We start from the raw sequence: 21,682 nt of genomic DNA on the forward strand, positions 1-21,682 counted from the left end.
TCCAGGCAGGGTCCACCTCCAAATTACCAGTTGTTTGATTGTGCTGGAGGGAAGACCCTGAACATTTTGACCAGCTAAATTTCGGTGATAACATATGTTTTCCGGGTATAATACTACAGAGACTGTTCAGTCTTCTTTCGTGACACTACTGAGAAGTGCATTGTCTCGTCTCGTAGTCAACACTGGTAACATATACAGTATGGAATTGGAAGCGTTATGGTGGACAGGTAAGCATAGTATATTCAAACGTCTAACGTTGTTCTAAGAATTAATTTACCATCGCATAACGTACAAAGGATATATCATATTTACTTTGGAAACTGCTGCTGTCCGTTATGTTAAAGATGTGCACTTCACACAGCATGATTTGCATCACGTTTTACCGAAATTGTCGTCCATGTACAGTAAGATAACTGTCAAGACGGCGATAATAATTATAGCCCACAGCTGCAAGCTCGGTCTCTCCAATGCTTCGAAATGCGGTCATCATACATTGCCTCATATATTCTGGTGTAGTTAGTCTATTCGTTTAAACAAGCTCCTTGAGTCGACCCCAGAAATAATAGTCCATGCACGTAAGGTCTGGAGAGCGAGGAGGGAAAGGACTATTGGACCCTCATCCTAACCAACGGTGCGGAAATAAAATATTTAATGCACCTCTGCATATGCGAGCAGCATGTGCTGGACAACCAACCAATTGCATCTACATATTACGCCGCACATAAAGTGGGACGCTTTCCAGCAGTTGCGGTAGATGTTCTGTGAAGAATTGATGGAACAGAGCCGACGTTATATCTCCATCAATAAACCAGGGCCCGTATAATTGCTGTACCCTGGAGAGTTATGGTGTGCATCATGGAAACAGATCATCGCGTAGTGCACACAGCCGTTTCCGTTGCACTAGCCAGTCAGGAGGATACAGTGTACAATTTCCTTGATCCCATAGTGTCTGAGGTCTAGAAGGGGGGAGGCCATTCTAAGAAGCAACAGCACAACTACCGACAAAGGGCTTTCAAAAACACATCCTGTGCGGACACCAAGGTTAAAATCTGGGACGAGCCCCACACCTCTTACAAAACAGATGCAAGGAACATTAGTAGAGCATGCTTGCCTCGTTCCACATCTCGAAGAATTCTGTGCAACCAAAGTAAAAACAGTTGTTTTCTCCCGACCGACTCACTGATGTGTTTTTGTGATGAACACCACAACTTTCCAGGGCTACCGGGTACTGTCCAGCAATTTTATCGCCAATTCAACTGGAATATGTGTTTTTTTACATTCATTTCAATGCAACTTTTGATGACATTTTGAACCCCGCCGCCATGTAGCATAGTTTGATCGTGGCGAATCGGGACTTGTTGTAGCTTCTTTTTTTTTACAAAAGTTTCAAGCGATATACCACATGACCCCTATTTTCATTTGACAATTTTGAAATGGACTCCGTCTGGGACCCTCAGGACGACCCTGGGACGAAACTTTTTACTACGCTCTGTTGTCTTTGCAACTAATGGGATACGTATTTTTCAGTCTGTACATATCTCGGACCGTTTTCGATTTAAAGGCCTGGTACGGACTAACAGAATTATCCGATATATATATATATATATATATATATATATATATATATATATATATATATATATATATAAACACACGATATATAGTAAAAATAAAAATCCGGGACATGTATAAGGGAATCAACGAATTTAGAAAAGGCTATCAACCTCGTGCTTATATATTAAAGAAATCTAACGGTACAGTCCTCACTGACACGGATATCATCTTAAATAGATGGACAGATTTCTTTGACGATTTACTTAACACGCAAACCAAAACTAGTGTGCGTGGAGAAAAAGAGATACACACAGCAGAACCGTATATTCCAGAACCCAACCGAATAGAAATAGAAACCGCTATAAAGAAATTAAAGAAACACAAATCTCCGGGTGTAGATGAAATTCCGGCTGAGTTAATTTTAGATGGAGGCGAAAAATTGTGGAACAAGATACACAAACTCGTTCTCCTTATCTGGAACAAAGAAAAATTACCACAAGAGCGGAATGAATCAATCACTGTTTCAATTCACAAGAAAGGCGACAAAACTGACTGCAATAATTATGGAAGCATTTCTCTTTTGTCAACATCCTATAAAATTCTTTCAAATATTCTATTAGCAAGAGTTAACCCATACGGAGATGATATTATTGGAGATTATCAGTGCGGATTTAGACGAAATCGATGAACTATCGACCAAATAATTACCATTCGCCAAATACTCGAAAAAAAGTGGAAATACAATACCCCGGTACATCAACTATTTATTGATTTTAGAACGGCGTACGATTCAGTTAGGAGAGAAACATTATACAACGTTCTTACAGAACTTGGAATACCGAGAAAGCTAATTAGATTAATTAAGATATCCCAAAGTAAAGTTCGGGTGGGAAAATTTTTCTCCACGAGATTTGACGTCGAAAATGGCCTGAAACAAGGAGATGCGTTGTCGCCATTATTATTTATCTTCGTTCTGGAATACGCTATAAGGAAAATCAAAGATAGCAACCACGGCCTAGAGTTGAACGGTATTCACCAGGTTATGGCATATGCTGATGATGTAAATTTAATAGGGGATGATAGGAAAACAATAGAAAGAAATGCAGAAATCTTATTAAGCGCTTCCAGGGACTTGGGCCTAGAAGTAATTGCAGAGAAAACCAAATGCATGGAAGTGCGTCGGGACCGGAACACAGCAAATTATGTATGTGTTAAAATATTAAATAACGGTTTTGATAAAGTGGAAACTTTCAAATATCTAGGATCGATATTAACAGAAGAAAATCATATTCACGGAGAAATTAAATGTCCACTAAAAGCAGGGAATTCGTGTTACTATTCGGTTGAAAATCTCTTGTCGTCGCGAATTTTGTCGATGAATTTCAAACTTAAAATATACAAAACGATAATCATGCTTGTTGTTTTGTATGGTTGCGAAACATGGTCACTTACTCTGAGGGAAGAACATAAACTGAAAGTATTTGAGAACAAGATTCTGAGACGAATATTCGGACCCAAGAGGAACGGGAATGGGGAATGGCGGAAACTTCATAACGAGGAACTACATAATTTATATGCTTTACCCAACATTGTTAGGATCGTCAAGTCTAGGAGGCTTAGGTGGGCGGGTCATGTAGCTAGAATGGAAGAAAATAGAAACGCTTTCAAAGTCTTGACTGGAAGACCAATCGGAAAACGACCATTAGGAAGACCTAGGCGCAGATAGGAGGACAATATTAAGATGGAAGTCAGGGGAGAGCTTCTGTGAACGCGGCATTGAACCTCCGGGTTCCATAAGCCATAGAGTTATATATATATATATATATATATATATATATATATATATATATATATATATATATGAGGGTCATATGGAAACTCAAGAACTTAATATGTAATAGTTAAGGGCCAAGGATTTTCTTTTTCTTTTTTTTGAAAAAAATCCTATAGTTCAAGGCACCATGTATAACGGTATTTGTATTTCAACCTTTATTTGTGTTTGTGGGCAGAATATAATTTTTCATTATGCACAAGCTATTCAAGAAAAGAAAGAAGATGTATATAAAAAAGATATTTAGATGTAATTTCTTTGCAGTTGATATACGTTGCTGTTTTGTTATAATAGAGATTCATTGTCATAGCAGCGAAGAATAAATAAGATATAATTCCGGATCTATCTTATGTAAACTGCATGCCCAATTTAAGAAGTAAAGTTATTTTGTTTGTGATGTGCCATAATAAAAGGTAATATTTAAAAGGCAATGTGTAAAACGTCTTATGGTGGTTTTCGTATTCTTGCTTGTATGAAACTAACTGAGAACCTTTGAGTAACGACGTTATATACATATTGGTGTTTTATCGCATAACTTCATTTCGAATAAGTGTCGTTATATAAATTTTGTGATTTCCGCCAAGGACTATATTTACGTCATAAACCTTAGTAATATAATCATGGAATATATCTTTCTGTGATGCCAGAAAATACGAAACCACTTCAGAAACCGAAATATATGTTGTACTCTTTCTTTAGTTAAATACTGTTTGTAACGATTTAGCATCCTATTCGCTGATGTTCCGTAACCCTAGCATAACGCACCTTACAATCCATTTTAGTAGCTCCATATCTTTAAGGTCAGCAATCACCCATGTTATTCTATAAAACAGCCAACATATTGTACCAAGATATTATTACAGAAACTCTTTCATCCTTTTCTATACTTCTATTTTGAAAAGTAGAACAGCCAATATTCAACATCAAGAAGACCAACGAACAACAGAAAACAAATTCGGATATTCTCTTTACCTTGTCTTGCATTGCATGTCCTTAATTCTTAGCACTTTCAGCCTGTACTCATACTATATTATCCTACTCTCCCTTTTTTATATATCTAGATACATATATATTACACAGTTGAATAATTTTCAGGCTACCTTTGTCCTCGTCTTAATACTGGTTGAAGGTCTCATTCTGAAATTTATTTTCAGGTTTGTTATTTGGATTTTTTTCGTGGTTTAGAATAATTCACCAATTATCAAAAGCGTGTCGATTTTGAGTTTCTCTCTCTGATAACTTCGTGGAAGGTATACGTAAGAAGCTTCTGTTAAGAATGATAGATTTCCTCTCGACCCCTAATGGTTTTAAATTGTCTTTGCCACATCATCGGATGCTTCCAGTTGACAATTTATAAATTTTATTTGATGTCTATAAACTTTTTAATCCTGTTCTGTACTGTTATCTCATACATATATCGTTCCAACCAACAATTAATCGTACCACGCTAAAATTTTGAAAAGTTTATTGAACTTGAAGTTTATTGAAATTTTGAAAGAAAGTAAGTTGAAAAGTGTGGTTTATTTAACACCCATACAACTTGACCATCTTGAAATATGTTATCACAATATTTTGGTAAGAATTGTTTCACCGAGTCCTTGTGACAAGATTTGTTACTAATATTATACTTATGTCTTGGCTCGAAGGCAAACATTAGACCAGCTGGCGAGTTTTTTAATTTGTCAATCGTAAACCTTACAATGTTTTATAGATGAATTGATTAACTTGTCGATTAGTGCATGTCCAGGAACCCGACTCCAATAGTTTCTTTTTCAACAGATCTTTGACTAGTTGAACAGCTATTTCCGCCAATCCATTACTTTGTGGATGCCAAGGTTGCGCGTGCATTACTTTTACTTCTCTGTTCTTCCAATATTCTGTAAATTGTTGACTACCAAAGGTTGGCCCATTAACTGAAACTATCAATTGCGGCCAGCCAAATCTTGCGAAACAAATATTCACTTTTCGGTAGGTTCCCAAGCAGATGTTTGGCCCATTTCCCAAATCTCAATCCACTTGCAAAAAAAATCCTCTAAGAGAAGAAATTCACGTCCTGCTATTTCGAAGAAGTCAATCTGTATTCGTTGCCAGGGTCGGCTAGGAGTTTTCCATGCACAATAACGATTTTGTGGAACTCGATTTTGCATCACTTGATTCGGAGTGCACTGTTGCAACAATTTCACAATATCCTTGTCCATGGCGGGCCTCCAATAGTTAGCTCGAGCTTCAGACTTAGCAATATTCAAGCTTAAATACTGGCCATGGAGCATAGTTAAAATCATTTTCCGTAATGTGCTTGGAATGACTATCTTGTTTATCCAGCCGTGGAAATAAAGTACCACTGAATACTGTCCATGGGCCGCCCATGAACGTCTGACTCGATGATTGACAGTCCGCTCAGATGATTTTGAATTTGTACCTGCTGTAGAAAGTTGGTTCCTTCTAATTATTTCACAAAGGAACAGTTCCTCTGCGTTACTTGACTGTGGTTAATTCCCATGCCTTCTTCGCATAGCTTCTCTGTGGTTCGGTGTGTACGGCATGCGCAGCAAATACTGCTATGGACAGTAAGAATCTCCTGGGTTACACTCATTACAGTTCATCCTTTTTTCAGTTTTCAAACTATTTTGCCCCATCTGAATTCACCCAAATATTATCTGTGTTCTAGCACCTCTACAATGCACTCTAAAAGTGGTTTCAATATTTTCATCCATCTGCTTTGTGTAGGAGAAGCAGACACTTTCTGCGTTACGGTCACGCTGACATCACGGTATGCAGCGAGTTCATTCTGTATATGTGAGAGACTTCTGGCAACCTGCTGGAGGGCTTTCATTCAGTTTCTTCGGATGATTTACTGTCCTTTTACCTATATAAACACACCCAGTGCCTTCAAATTATCTTAAAGCAGTTAATATACGTTTTGTTATTGTTTTAAAAATATTAAAACACTCACTGTTATTCTTGTATATATGAATATAGCTAAAGTTTAAAATTCAACTGAAAAGAGATATATACTATACTGTACGATAAATAGATGTGTGGTGCTTATTTCATTGTAGCCAGTTGTTGTGCTATAATTCTTTGCAGAGAGACTTTCTGAAAATACTACTGATCTAAGCAGACAAATTTTAAGAGATATGTCCTCATATCAAAGTAAAGTAGAACGTTCATGCATACATGTGGGAATAGTAGCATAGTTTCGGATGTAGATCCACTCAAAGTATCTCAGAAGGCATTATACCGAACACGAGGAACTGCGGAGGTGATTATTCCTAACATTCCCAATTCCCGATCTTCACAAATGACGTGTGGTAAATTAGTTGAGCGAATATATTTCTTTTGGCCAAAGTAGGAACAAAATATTTATATACATATTTAAGAATAAACTCACAATGGTTCACAATTTAAAATGTCTCTGTAAAACGATTTAGCATTTGCTTAAGAGTTAAATGTGATTCCACACGTTTACATTTGAACAGGTCAAAATTCCCACACTCAAAAAATGTCAAAACGCCCACACAAATGGTCAGATATCCCCACACAGACGTACAAATCTCCCAAATCCACGAAGGGTCATAACTTCCATAGCGAAAACTCCCACACTTAACCCGTTCATATCTGTCTTATGTTTTAGTATATTCCTATCTTCGTATATTACTCTAAGGTTAATTCAGCGTTTCCTAACTTATTTTAACGTGAGGAAATGAGGGTTCAATATTTTCAGATTAGTTTAACAGCACGGAGTAAAACTTAATCTTTTATGTTTACGTTTGTTATGATAACTTCGTAAATATTATCGTTACTTTTCCCAGTTCGCTAATATAATGCATATAGAATATCACGTACAAAGGAATCACACAACATAATATATCATTTATATCATTTACTAATTTGAAATAATACACAGCGGTTTTACACATCGTCGACTTCCATTATCTCTATATTCTCTCGTAGTATCAGAATCAATCAAGAACTACTGGCTGTCACAGCAACCCCGAAAAAGCACGACGAATCTGTTATTACAATAACAATGGTTAAATATCATATATCTTTTTCTTTTTTTATATCATTCTCTTCTTCGTCTTCACAGTTTATGCATTTTTAAGCAACATCTTTTGCCCACAATAATTAAAATTTCAAAAATGGAAGTATTACAAATATACAATATCGTACAGATATACATAATGAGCATAAAACCTTGCCCTGATAACAAAAATTTATTAAAGAATAATAATGTAAATACTGGTTAGTTACATAGGTTAGTATTACAAGTATTTTTAAGACCACTTACGTTAGACCGCTTCAACGTGTGCCCCCTTGGTAGCTCGGAGAATGTCTGAGCATTGCGCTTTCTCCTGCTTCGATGACATTTCGCCAACTAACCCGCGCGCACCAAGTAACGTACTCTTTCTCTCTTGGGTAGCACTAGTGCCACCTGTTTGTCATAAAAAAACTTGCAATAATAACCTATGTAACAGAGCAAAATTTAATTATTGTGTCCAACGGCTATACCGTAATAAATTTTTATAATCAGGGTAAGACTTTATGCTCACGGTGTACAACATTGTTGTATTTTCAGCATTCATACTGTGTAGGCAAAAGGGGACGGATAGCTAATAGAAGTTGTTTATTGTGCAAGAACTAGCGTAATGGGAATATAGGGGAAAACTATAGAATTTCGAGAAACTGTACAATGAAATTACGTAATGTTGTGGACCTTGAACCTACGTAACATGAAATCAAATCATGGACCATTTGCAATCTACAATTGTGCCATGTATTACTTATCAATCGGGTATCTGAAATTAAGTTACAATTTATTTATTCAATGTTGCTTAAACGAGACTAAGTAAGTTCGTAATTGCCTGTAAATACTAAATTCTCCGTACCCTGTTTATCCTTAAGCATCTGTCATTTCCAGGCCTCCAGTGTATGACGCAAGAGCGAGGTGTAACAGCCGGATAAAATAAGAAAGAAACATAATGATGAAATGAGGATATTACTTAGATAGGATAGTGTGATTACAGTGAGTATGCAATCATTGATCCATGAGTAGCATGCATGCAAAATCTTAGACCACGTTATATATGTTATTTTTGCCTGTCTCCACTGTTTATTGTGTAAATATTTCTGAACAAGTGCTTTTTTTTTTACAGGATGAGGTTGTTAGCCCTACCCAAACCCCCAAGCTGGAGGACCAGTCCTAGTCGGCTGTCCGCGACTGCTTATTCAGTATATTCGCAGCTAACCTCTATATCTAGAGGCCTTCTCCTCAATCCGCAACCTGAGGACGCGCCATGCCGTATTCGGATCCAAGAGGATCGGGAATGGGGAATGGCGGAAACTTCATAACGAGGAACTACATAATTTATATGGTTTACCCAACATTGTTAGGGTCGTCAAGTCTAGGAGGCTTAGGTGGGCGGGTCATGTAGCTAGGATGGAAGAAAATAGAAACGCCTTCAAAGTCTTGATTGGGAGACCAATCGGAAAACGACCATTAGGAAGACCTAGGCGCAGATGAGAGGAAAATATTAAGATGTATCACGCAGAGATTGTAATACAAAGTGGAAACTGCATCTAATTAGCTAAGGATAGAAGTCAGTGGAGAGCTGTTGTGAACGCGGCATTGAACCTCCGGGTTCCATAGACCATTAGAGTTAGTTAGTTACCACTGTTTATTACGAATCTCACGACACGTGACAGCACCTTACATTCAAAGTGAGCAGGTGACAGTGTAACTCACTGCAAGGAAAAACAAGTGGCAAATAGTGCCATTATAACTGCTAATCGGTATAGTTCTTACAATTTTGCGATAATCGGTAAAGTACCTACAATTTCTTGTTTCAGCTTTCGTGTTGATTTCTGCTCTTCACTTGTGACTTGAATTTGTCCTTCATGCAGCCTACTCCAGAAAACATGACATGCACCAATAATTCCTCGCAAAAAAGTCACCTAAGAATGTGTCAAAAAATTTAAATAAGAACAATAGATTCTACGATCCATTATGGAATTAGATAACGAATATGAGTCGCCCAGTTACCGTCATTTTATAACAACAGAAACCAGGAGATTAAAAAATTCCAAGTATATGTATAAATATAATTATTTAACCTGGTATCCAAAGTTCGATACTGTAGTTTTGCTATGTATCATTCCTTACGTGGTAGAGATCACTAAAGTACAACCAGAGTTATGAATTCACACTGTATCTCATTTTATAGTAAACAATTTAGATTGCAGATATAAATGCTTATAAAGTTCTTGATATAATTTTTGTAGCTATGAAATGCATGTAATATCCAATAGAATTTATCTATATCTTCATTAGTCATTTTCCTAGGGTGCCTTTAACTACACAATGTTAAATAAATCCAGTGCGTTATGTGCTCATCTACTTAGAATTCCACCGCATCCGAACCCTCTCATCCTTTCCCCTTCAAAAACAGTACTGCATAAAATTCCGCACTTTTCTAGCTAAACTATACAGAGTACTATGATTGTTTAGCAGAGTAATAATTGACGTACAATGATGATTTGGTCTTACTTTTCATCTGTATTCTCTCTTTTCTTATAAAAACCATCTAGTTTATTTGTTTCTTCTGAAAATATAGGTTTCTGTAATTAAACATTTCTTATTGCCTTTTGGGTATAGAATAATATATAGTTTATTAAAAGGTTTAATATTATATAGTTAAACAAGAAAGTTCTGTAGCTTCTTCACCCATCACATTCAAACGTCAATATGTCTCCTAAGACGTACCTGGAAGATCACTAATAGTCTCCATCAGCATCGATGACCTTCTGCCAACGCTGTGGAAGGCTATGGATTCCATCGCGGTAGAACTCGGTGAGGTCACAAGCGAAGAAGGTAACAGGTGCATTTAGAACTTCTACTAGGGATTTCAACGGGTGTCCTCTAGGGAATGGAACGAATCTCTACTAGGGATTTGAACTGGTGTCCTCTAAGGTATGGAACCTGTGTAAGTCGGACTGTACAATGTCCAAGGAGTATGAAGAATACAATACTGTCTCTCACCCAAGGCCTAGAATGGTATCTGGGGTTATCCTAGCCACGTGGGGCTTAGCATTGTCCTGCAACAGGGGGATTTCTTTGCGATTAAGAAATGTTCCACAGTTTTGAGTTTTTCTCGAACAAGGCTCAACTGCAGATAGTACACAGCTGCATTGACACTCTGACCAGCTACTAGCAGCTCCCGATACAAAATGCTCCGACCAGTCCGCCAAAGACACAGAAGGACCTTCTTCTATTACAGTACTGGTTTCGGCTGTTCTGGGCATATTTATGGAATGCTAACCAATGATGACCGCGTCGTGGAGCTTCGTACAGGACGCATTTGTCATCACATGTGACAGCCTAACTAGAAATAGCTCCTACCTGAGATGAGACAGTAATTAAACACAGGTGTCTGCTCACGATGCCGTCTAGCCCGGAGTAATTCATGTGGGACTCATAGGCCAAACTTGTAGTGCTTCTCAAGTTAATGTAGGTGCTGCCGAATGTTTTTTTCACTCACTTTAAATTGTATATTGTAAGACGTATGACGCTTAAATAAGAGTAAAAATTCGCGATTTTTACATATGCAATGAATGTAATATTGCAACTTATAAATGGAAGGATTCATGTTACGTATTAACAAAGCACAATGTGACGCTTAAATGAACGTAACGAATTTGTTGTATGTTACATATAAATATACACATGGTGATCAGAAAAATGGAAACACCTGTAGTTGGCAACATGTCAGATGTATGGATTGGCAGTGGTGTCGTGGCGCCCGCAGCACCGGACCGCTGGTAGTGGTGTGTTAGGTTGGTCTCCATACTACGTGAAGCGTAGTGGAACAGCAGTGTCTAGTGGCTACAGCAGACGGAGGTAGTGTAAAATGGGAGACCTCTGACATTTTCAAAGAGGGCAAATTGGTAGTGCGCGGTTATGTGGAGTGTGTGACGGCAGTGGCTACTGTGTTAGGTGCGTCGCGTGGGACAGTGTCGAAGGTGATGACGGCCTACACAACACACGGGAAAATACACATCGGGGAAGCGGAACAGTGGGCGGAAGAAAATCATGAGTGACAGGTCACGCCGGGTATTAAAGCGCATTGTCAAGCAGAACCGTCGTGCCACTGCGGAGCAAGTGACGGAGGAACTCAATCAGCACCTCCCCCACCCTGTTCCGACAATCATAGTCCGCCGCGAATTACATGACATGAAATTACGGGGTCGTGTTGCACGGGCCAATCCACTCATCAGGGACCGTAACGCTTTCCCACGCCGCAAATGGTGCCGCGACCATGCAATTTGAAGGTTGAGGACTGGAAACGTATGATGTGGTCGGATGAGTGATCCTTCACTCTATTCCCAACCACGGGCCGTGTTTATGTGTGGAGAACGCCCAAAGAAGCTTATGATCTGCAGTGTCTACGCCCAACTGTGAAACATGGCGGCGGCTCGGTGATGCTGTGGGCCGCAATATCATGGTTTTCATTGGGTCTTTTGGTCACACTTAGCGGACGAATCACTGCAAGCGATTATGTCGCAATGTTAGGAGACCACTTGCATCCTATGGTCCGGATGTTGTTCCCGAATAATGACGCCATCTTCAAGGATGATAATGCACCCATTCACAAAGCTGGCGTTGTTGCAGCGTGGTTTGCGGAACATCGGGATGAAGTTCAACACCTCCCTTGGCCCGCCCAATAACCAGATCTCAACATAAATGAACATCTGTGGTCCGTCTTGGAAACACGACTCAGGCAACGATTTCCACCTCCATCCTCTCTCACAGAACTGGCCGATGCCCTGCACGAGGAATGGTGTAAATTACTACTTGCTACCATTCCCGACCTCTATGTCTCCATCCCAAGTCGCAACAAGGCTGTTCTGAAGGCGAAAGATGGTCCGACACCATATTAATCTGGAAAATGCAATTTCGTTCAGGTGCTTCCATTTTTCTGATCACTATCTGTAAGTGACAACCGTTACACATAAAATAGAATATACACCGTTACATATAAATTGAAGGGACCTCATGCTGGTATATATCGGACACATTTTAGGTATATTTCTCGACCATGCTTATGGCAAATAACTCGTATTATTAAGTATAATGTGAATAATCCAGATATAATATATAATTATCTACTTTGTTTTGTTGAAAACAAGTGGTGCTCAGAAGAGGAATCTAACTTACATCCTCAAGAAAACTGATTAGTATACTGTTCGCAGAAAATAAAAACGAGCGAGCGATAACAATCGGATATGTCTGTTTCCTTTAGGACTACTTCCTCTCAGCAATGTGGCAGAGAAATGTAGACAAGTACACAACATTTAGTTTATTTACTATTTGATCTAAGAATGTATTTTATACTGGAATTAACACCAGGTATACCTACGAACTTCCTACTCATTTATTATTAGACGTGATAAGTAAATCTCGACAACATTGTATTATACAATATCTCTGGTACTACGTTGTGATGTTGAACTTTTATTTTAAAATGAAAATATGGTAATCGCTTTCTTACCTTGAGAATATTGAAATGTTCAGAAAACAGCCTCAGACCCTCCGAAGCCACTTTGTTGAACTGAATTAAACAGCAGGAAAAAATGTCTAGCACAATGTAACAAAACAGCTGGATTGCCCAAAGGAACAAAGTTTACCATTTGTTGACAAGAAATCTCTCGAAATTGCTGGTTGTCGTCTTAGTGGTAACAACGAAAGATACACCCATCCCTATCAGTCCAGGCGGTAACATCCCATAGTACTAAGCGTCACTGGTGAGGTCCACTTGTACAAATCCCACCACAAACCATTCTGACTTAAGTTTTACAGCGTTTCCCCAGTTTAATTGCGGGGATGGTACCTTAAGAATGGCCCTGGCCGATATCTACCTTGTCCTAGACCCTATTCTGGCCAGAGACACTGCTACTAAAAGGCATTAAAATAAATTCAAGAAACTGTAGAAACTACAGCTTTTCTTCCCGCTACATTGTAACATCTTACAAAGTCTGTTTGAAACTGCCTTGATCACATTTTGGACTGGTAGGCAATGTAGCAACAAAATACTTAAGAACTACACAGGATGCCTGTTCATATGAGCGATTAGAATTTTCAAAAATTGTTCTATTATAGTTTCGTATGAGCTCTGTTTTTTAACCTTCAATTTGAGCATCTATGCGTGTACAAGTTTGTTGGGTAGTTTTGAATTGACTCTATTAAGATTTTTCCTTGTTAAATATCGTTTAAAAATTAGCTCGTTTGCTGTAAGTAACAATGAATAATATTAATCAGGTGAACATAAAAAGAATACAAAAGCATTAAGTGAAACACTGTGTAAGGTACCGATTTCCTTGCAGTGCAGAAAAAGAAGATAAAAGTGCCTACCTGAAGAAAGTGCATGCTGTGAGAAAAGTTAGTGCGGTACTTTCTTTAGCGTCAAAACGTATTTTCTTTACTTTCTCCATCATATAAGAACTAAAAATAAGTTTTATTCATTACCTTTACATTACAAAAAATGTAAGAGTACAACTATAACATTACCTTCCTGTAAGTATCTTGGCGCCAAGATAGCCCCCCCCAGTTGACCTCTCAAGTAACCCTATAAGGAAAACGGTACAAACGAAAATATTTTCGGTACAAACGGTACAAACGAATGACCTAGTCATTGTTTCAATTTTCTAAAGTGGGGGTGCTATCTTGCCATACATACAGCGTCTGAAATATCGCCTTGCATGTCCTTTGAAAGGCTTGACGAACTTTTGTTGTAAACTAACTTTCATGAAATTAGTGCTAACAGAGCAGGCAATCTATGGGCCTGAGGCGTCATGCCACCACTGAGGTTTGTATGTTTATGAATATTAAAAAAAATAACAGGTAAGGGCACCGTCAGAACCTGATTGTGGAATGCAGAAAGTATAAGGAGCCTGCAGAAACGTATGAAAACCCACGCACACAGTGTTTAAACACCAGAAGACAAACAGGCCATAAGCGGGTTCGCACGAGGACCAAACGCACCAGAAGTAAATCCTCCAACAAATATGCCTCGCGGCTACTATAACAACATGAGTTAACACAAACTTGTGTAAAGCTAATTTACAAAACTGCAGCTTACCGAAACATGCGTTCACGTTTTTCTTGCCAACTGAGTTCGCGACGTTGAAATTTGAGACTGGATGCCAGTCGGAGCCAGCGTTTCGGAGGGCAGAAAATTGCATAATATTCATTTCTTATTGCCCTCTTTAACTTTTTAAAATATCAGGAAAAATCATCGCCCACAACACACTTCTTTACACTACTTTCATTACTCACAATCGCTGATGTGCCTGCTTCTTTTGGACGAACTCACGCGTTGCCGTGCACACCTACCAGCTTCGCATACATGACCCAGTTAGATAGCATTCTGCTTTTTAGTGGAAACCTAGCATATGTTGATGATTGCTTTTTCCACTTTATGGTTTATGCTACACACCAGAAAGCCATATTTAGACGCAAATCATAAAAGAATTGTAATTTTTCAACAGTTACTTCTTGTGTCCCCATGAAGTCAGTGGCGCTTATCCGTCTTTAACATTGGTGCGGGGGACGCGTATGACTACTCCCATTTTTTTTTCCGAAGCGATGTTCAAAATATTTATGAAGTTGAAAAACAATGTTGTGGAGGATCAGGTCAGCAGAATTGTCTTCAACATTAGGAGGCGAGCAGATTTCAGGCTCATTCTTGGTGGGAATGAATTTCATCTCACTTTCCTTTGTGGCAACCCGACACAAATCTGTACACTTCTTCCCAAAAGCATATTTCAAATCGGATTATTACGGGGACAGTCCCGCCAGTTCCAAGATTGGAGCGGATATGTCACCCTTATCTGCCGCAATTTGCGCCGGTATGCAAGGTGAGGAGGCCATCAGAAGTAAGTTTCAAAAAATTGCAATTCTTCTACGATTAGGGTATGTATATGGAGTCCGGATGTATGGCATAAAAACTACAGAGCAAAAATCAAACCAACATATGTTTGGTGCCCACTGAAAAGCAACAATGACATCTAACAGTATCAAGGCAAGGCGAAACTTAGGACCTAAGCCTTACTGAGAATTGGCAATGATACGAATTGCAATAGCACTTGTCGTAGTTCATACTAATGACGCTCCACTTGTAAACTTAAAATACTACTTCTGTACATGTACAGAAATACTCGGTTAGAAAATGGTATCTAATACAGTCGTCTTTCACATGTACTCACTTACTTTATCTGTCACAAATCACTCGTAATGATTTTACACTTGTAACCCTACACTAGTAAACCTAATAATAAGGTCTATTAGTGCCACTTTGCATTTAATTCTATCGCCTGCAGAAATTTGTGGGGCTTTACCGGTAATTCCCAAAGTATTGAGTTTTACCTGTAATTCCTCCACAATGTAGTGCGCCAAAATTAAACTTGCAAGGTTTCTCTTCTGTTTTTGTTGGAGCTAAATGGGAAGATTGCACAGTAATCTAGACGATTGCCTTTAGAAGACAAGCAAAACGTTCTTGTGTTCTATGTTCACGGAATACACACTTATTTTGCAGTTTTTTCAATAAATACAAGAATGTCATCCGTCAAAGACATGAAAACTGTGGGGGGCAATACTCGAGCAGACGGTTCTACCTAATTTTGACTCGGCCAAATCCTTAGCGGGGGGTGCGTCTGTAGAGACGCGCGTCCTTTATTTAAATAACAGGTGTGATTGGAGGATGGTCACAATGTTTATTGGTCGTTTATCTTCTTATTTGTTACACGCATAATAAACGCAATCTGAAAATTCTCCTCATTGCATCTTCTTTTTGTAACGGCTGTAGAGTTTGTGAGAGTCCACTGGCGCTTAATAGTGATATTATATAACACAAAACTATCTTTATAAACAAAACACTATATAAAAACTTGAAAAAATACAAATGGTTTTTGTTCGGATTCGATCGACTTCTTTCGGATTTTCACGAACATTTCAACGGAACGACATGTCACTTATAATATTTTGTACGTCGCCTTAAATGTGACGGCGTGACATACATATTCTTAGATTGTCGTGCCTCTTAAATCTAGATTGCTACGCTCAAACATTAGTACTTGGAGTTTAAATGTAGCAAACTTACATCATTTTTTTCAGCAAAGCATATTTATACTTCATATTCCATTTTACATTTTTATACGTCACAATTTTTCTCTGTGTAATCCCAGTTCCTTAATCGCCTGCCCTCTGTTCACCTCAATGGTTGCCTGAAGATCTTCATTTTGTTCATGCGTTGGTCTTACGGCATGTGGTACATCTTCGAGTATTTGTCACCGTCCTTAAACTTGTTAAACCACCGGTGCACAGTTCGTGTAGCCATGACACCTTCACCAAAGGCCTGGCATATCTTCCATCCCGCTGCAGTAGCGTTTGACCCCATTTTGAACTGGTTCAGCATACACTGCATTATGACGCTCTGTCGACGTCCCATGTTCAAACTGTCCTTACGCAAGTTCACGGTGTAACCGAACTACCACAACCAGGTAGTATGTTGGATATACTCACACCAACAACTGAACTTCGCGTTATCTCCATTCATATTCAACGTACGGTGAGAGGTCCAATTGAACACAGACCTCCACAAAAAGCGACAGACTTTCTAGATTACCTTTATACATAGTAGTGTCTTGTAGTATTAAACCTCAACCCCAAAATAAATAATCTGGGTGTACGCCTATACTCTATCTTGACTTCCCATAACGGGGGTAAAGGGTAGTTGCCCGCCTCCTAGAATTTTGAAAATGTCTTCATCCTTGGAAGTTCAAGTCAAGACATAATAATTTGCTTACTCATATATTATAGTACTTAATGTATTTATATTAAAAATTAAGTAATACTTGTTTGATTTATCTGTGCGTGTAAGAAAGTTGCGAACTAATTTCTTTGCTTACAAGTGACATCAGTCACATGGCAAGGTTGCCAGAGTTTCTGATATTAGTTCAAATATATTTTATGTTGAGTTTTCGGGACAATCAAAAGAATACGCAATCCAATTTAATGGAAATAATCGTGTATATAGTTAAGTTTCTGTGAACTAAATACGTAAAACTATTGAACATGATATTCAAGAGCAAAGTATGTAAACGTCTTCGAATTTAACATTCCTTAGAGAATATTAACACTTTCATTTTACGTGCGCCACGGTGGTACATGATCTTAAGTTATGGCCATAAGTTGCCTTTGACTTTTTAGTGAGAAAAATAGAACGATGTGACGGACTTTTTATGTTATTCCACTGTCTTAAGTGTATATATTGAATGCGTTGAAGGAAGATTGGTATGCGACAGCAGTGGCTCACGTCGTAATTTTCGAAAAGCACAGCTTGTTCATTACTATCAGATGTCGGACTCAACATGTTAAACGGTATGAGAAAGAACATTAAATTAGTATATGTGTGTTAGTGGTGGAGCCAGATAAACCACATCATTCTCATCCCGAAGAGACACAGACAAGCCTATATACATAATCCGATGCACTGAAAATGTGTCACTGAAGGAAACGTTCCGCAATGGCCAGGGAACTTTCATGTGCTCTTGCGACATGAAATTAAGATTTTATTTCAGTACACAGGCGTTAAGTGAATTGGAAGGGAGACAGATAACAAACAAGCTCTCCTTTTAGTTTTATGAGTAGTCATAAATTGAACTTAGTTAAATTCCTAAAGCCACAGTCACTAGAAGCAACATTGGCTATGGCTAGCGAAATGTAACACGTTCAACTTCTCAATGTATTAAATCACAGATAATATTATTTCTGATTTGCTGAACTTGAATTTGCTACTTCCTAACTTCTGTTGTTCCCAATTGCTTCATAATGCAAAAAAAAATGAAAAGAAATCTTTCAGTTTTGCTAAGCTTTGGAGGCTAAGGGAGATGATAACAATGAACGAAATGGTAAGGTAAATAAAGTGGGAGGAAAGAAAAGGAGAAAGATGAGAAACCCACACAATGGTGCTTGTCCACCTCAAAGCTCGGTTCCTGTGAGCTTGAATCACAGCAGGAAAAGCACACACAAAGCGAAAGCACTGTACCGCTGAGTCATCACGGCCCGTCACGATGGTGGGTTAACGTTAGAAAATGTTAATGATTTAGATATCAATGTTATAATCAGGGACCACGCACAACGAAGTCGTGTGAACTAAGAATCCCTCTCAACAGTCCAACAAAATAGTCAAGAATAAACTATTTTTAAACGGTATTACTCGTACCTGCTAACGGAATATTTGATGACTATTCTGATGATAAGAGCCCCTTTTCACAACAGAAGAATTCAATACGTTAAAAAATTGTTATAAATTATAACAGAATCATATTATTGAGGATAACAAATTTAATTTTCTGTACATTAGCTAAATCAGTTTCTGATATCATTATATTAATAAGACGTAGTAAGCTTAAGCACGTCAACCTCTTCCCTACTCCAGTGGTCTACAGTGTTGATTTATGTATATACTTCGAAAAATATGGCTGAATAAAACATGCGAATTTCAATAACAGTTCTCACACTTCTATCTACCGCAGAGGCAGCATTGTTTTTTTTATATTATAATTAAATGCAATATAATTCAAAAATATTCTTCCCTTTCTACAAAGTATTATCACTTTATATACGTAATCCTTCAAACATCAAATTGCAATACTTTGTGTAGCGATGTTAGTTATTAAATTGTGAGTTATAATACAATAAACCATGTACTGATATTTAGTGCTCTTATGATTTTACTGGTCTATTAAATACTGCAGGAAACTTTCAAACCTCCCCTCCCGCAATTCCTTGAACCAATAACAGCATGTAAATACACAATAGAAACTCCCCAAAACAAATACAGTGACTCATCTGAGAGGTAGTGGTATAATATGTTTACTGTTGGTATTAATGATATACTCTCTCTCTCTCTCTCTCTCTCTCTCTCTCTGTGTGTGTGTGTGTGTGTGTGTGTATGTATGTATGTATGTTTGTGTGTTTATGTATATGTTAATTGTGAATCTTTCAAATGTTAAGGCCTCTATTTGATAGAGCTTCACAAACTATCTAAAACAAGTGATGGCATTTTTCCGAGATATGGACAAAAATTTCAGATTTCGGGAAATTTAAGAAGCCATGTCTCTGGCACCATAAGTCATAGAGAGATGATATTTTGCTTTTTTTATATTTTAAGCTCCCCGTTTTGAGCACGTGTCTTAGTACTACAATATATCGAAAACCTTTTAACAGAACCCTTAAACTACACATGTTGGAAAAATTTAGTACTCAAGGAAATAATAAACAGATAGATATATTATAAGAATTATTTATTTAGTATAATAATAAAGTACACCGTAGCACAATTGGTATAAAGCCTGTACAAGTTAATAATAAAAAATAATTATTTTTAATTTCGTTCTAACAATGCTCTTGGAATATTCTCAAATGTTTTTGTTATGGATTGTGTGCTGGCGAGCACCAAATTGTGTGCATAAGCTATTGCGTTTGTGTGTTTATCTTTGACCCTCCCGCCCTTGCAAAAGAATGCTGCAGGTGTCCCTGCTGTAGTTGTTATTATTCAATGAATTACGTAAATTGAAACACGTAATTGAGTTTTAATTTCCAATCACAGTTCAATTCCAAAGAGAATTTGCGTATATATTTGGATGTGTGAGAGATTGAATTCCCATATCTTACATTTATCTGGTATTTTTTTCATTGCGTTATAGCTTTTCGGTAAAACTATCCCCTCTGTTTTTTTTTAGTAAAAAAAGAGGGTTGAAATATTTTGATAGGTTTGAAATATTTTGATTAGTTAGTGCGAAAAAGAATAATTAGAGAAACTTACTTCTCAGTAACTATTAACAACATCAATCAATGATATAACTTAGTCATCAGAGACCAAATACAATATGCATTTTTAACTAGCAACCCTAAACTGATACATAAGAAGAGTATGGTTTTAGCATCTAAGCCGTTGTCTGTTAACCCATCTCAATTGTTTGTGGTATACTGATTACGAACCTACTCTGAATTAATATAACCAGAACAGACAAGAAGAATGATAGTGATTGTGATAAAGAATCAAAGTCGAGATCTACATGTTTTATGGTACGTACATGTCATACCCATGCAGTTCTGAATTTCTGTTCCTTTATTCGGTCGATCGTTCGTCGATCCGAAGAATATATACTCCTCTATATCTCTACTGTTCAATGATTTAAAAGCAATTTTTAAACTAGAAGTTTTCAAGAGATTTCCTACGGAAGTTAAGAATTTCCTTTCTACTTCAAAAAGAGGAGCATTTTATTAAAGGGGAAAGTCAAGATTTACAATTTTCTCGATAATGTCTTTGTTTCTATTCACGGTTCAATATTCAAATAACAATCTTATGCTCCTATGGTATAGGTGAGCCATGTATTGGAATGGTCCTTGGGTGGCTCCCGGCACACTGAATCATTTATTCTTCCGTTCTCACCCTGTATTAAATATGTGCTTCCTCCTGTAATCCCTTAAACTAAGTACAATAGTTTTCCAGGAGAAATTATATCTACTTTGAAAATTACTTTCTCGTTGGGCATTAACTAATTTGCCACCGATAACTTTTCAACATGGCAATAATGACTTATCGATAGTTTAGTTCAGGTTAGGTTTCGTTTATGTACCATAGTACATTGATTTAGCACTGATTCGCGTATCGAACTTCAGTTCCACATTTGAGTATCATTGTACCACGTAACATAAAGTAAGAAGTTCAGAGCGTGAGGGGTTCAGTTTCCATCTAAATTGGTATGTACATTATTTTCTCTGCTTTTTGAAGTTAGTAGATATACTGTATTAGCTACCATTTCAAACGTTTTGTATTGTAATGTTACACTACGATAAACAAAGTTCAATATTGAGTATGTCTATTCAACCTGTGTGTAATATTGTACACTATCTCGTACGACCCTTGACAATAGTAAGTCCTCCATGATCGGCCCATACCCTGTTTCAACTTGTTCATGAATATTATAAGCCGTATTACTAGTAAAAGCCCAGAAAGACAGTTTGCTTCGGAGGTAAGTTTTCTTAGATGATTTTGCCTAAAACTAATCAGACGAATCTGTTTACATTTCACAAATAAGTATTTCATTAAAATCCCTATAATATGGTATAATACGCCATTTCTTCTGGAAAATCAGCAATTAGTACCTTACTCTTGGAAGTAAGTTTTCTTTCGAACGTTCTACTTGAATGTGTTTATAATCCACACATATATA

The sequence above is a fragment of the Thermobia domestica genome, chromosome 15, assembly GCF_964235325.1.
Source record: "Thermobia domestica chromosome 15, izTheDome1.hap1.1, whole genome shotgun sequence".
NCBI lineage: Eukaryota > Metazoa > Arthropoda > Insecta > Zygentoma > Lepismatidae > Thermobia > Thermobia domestica.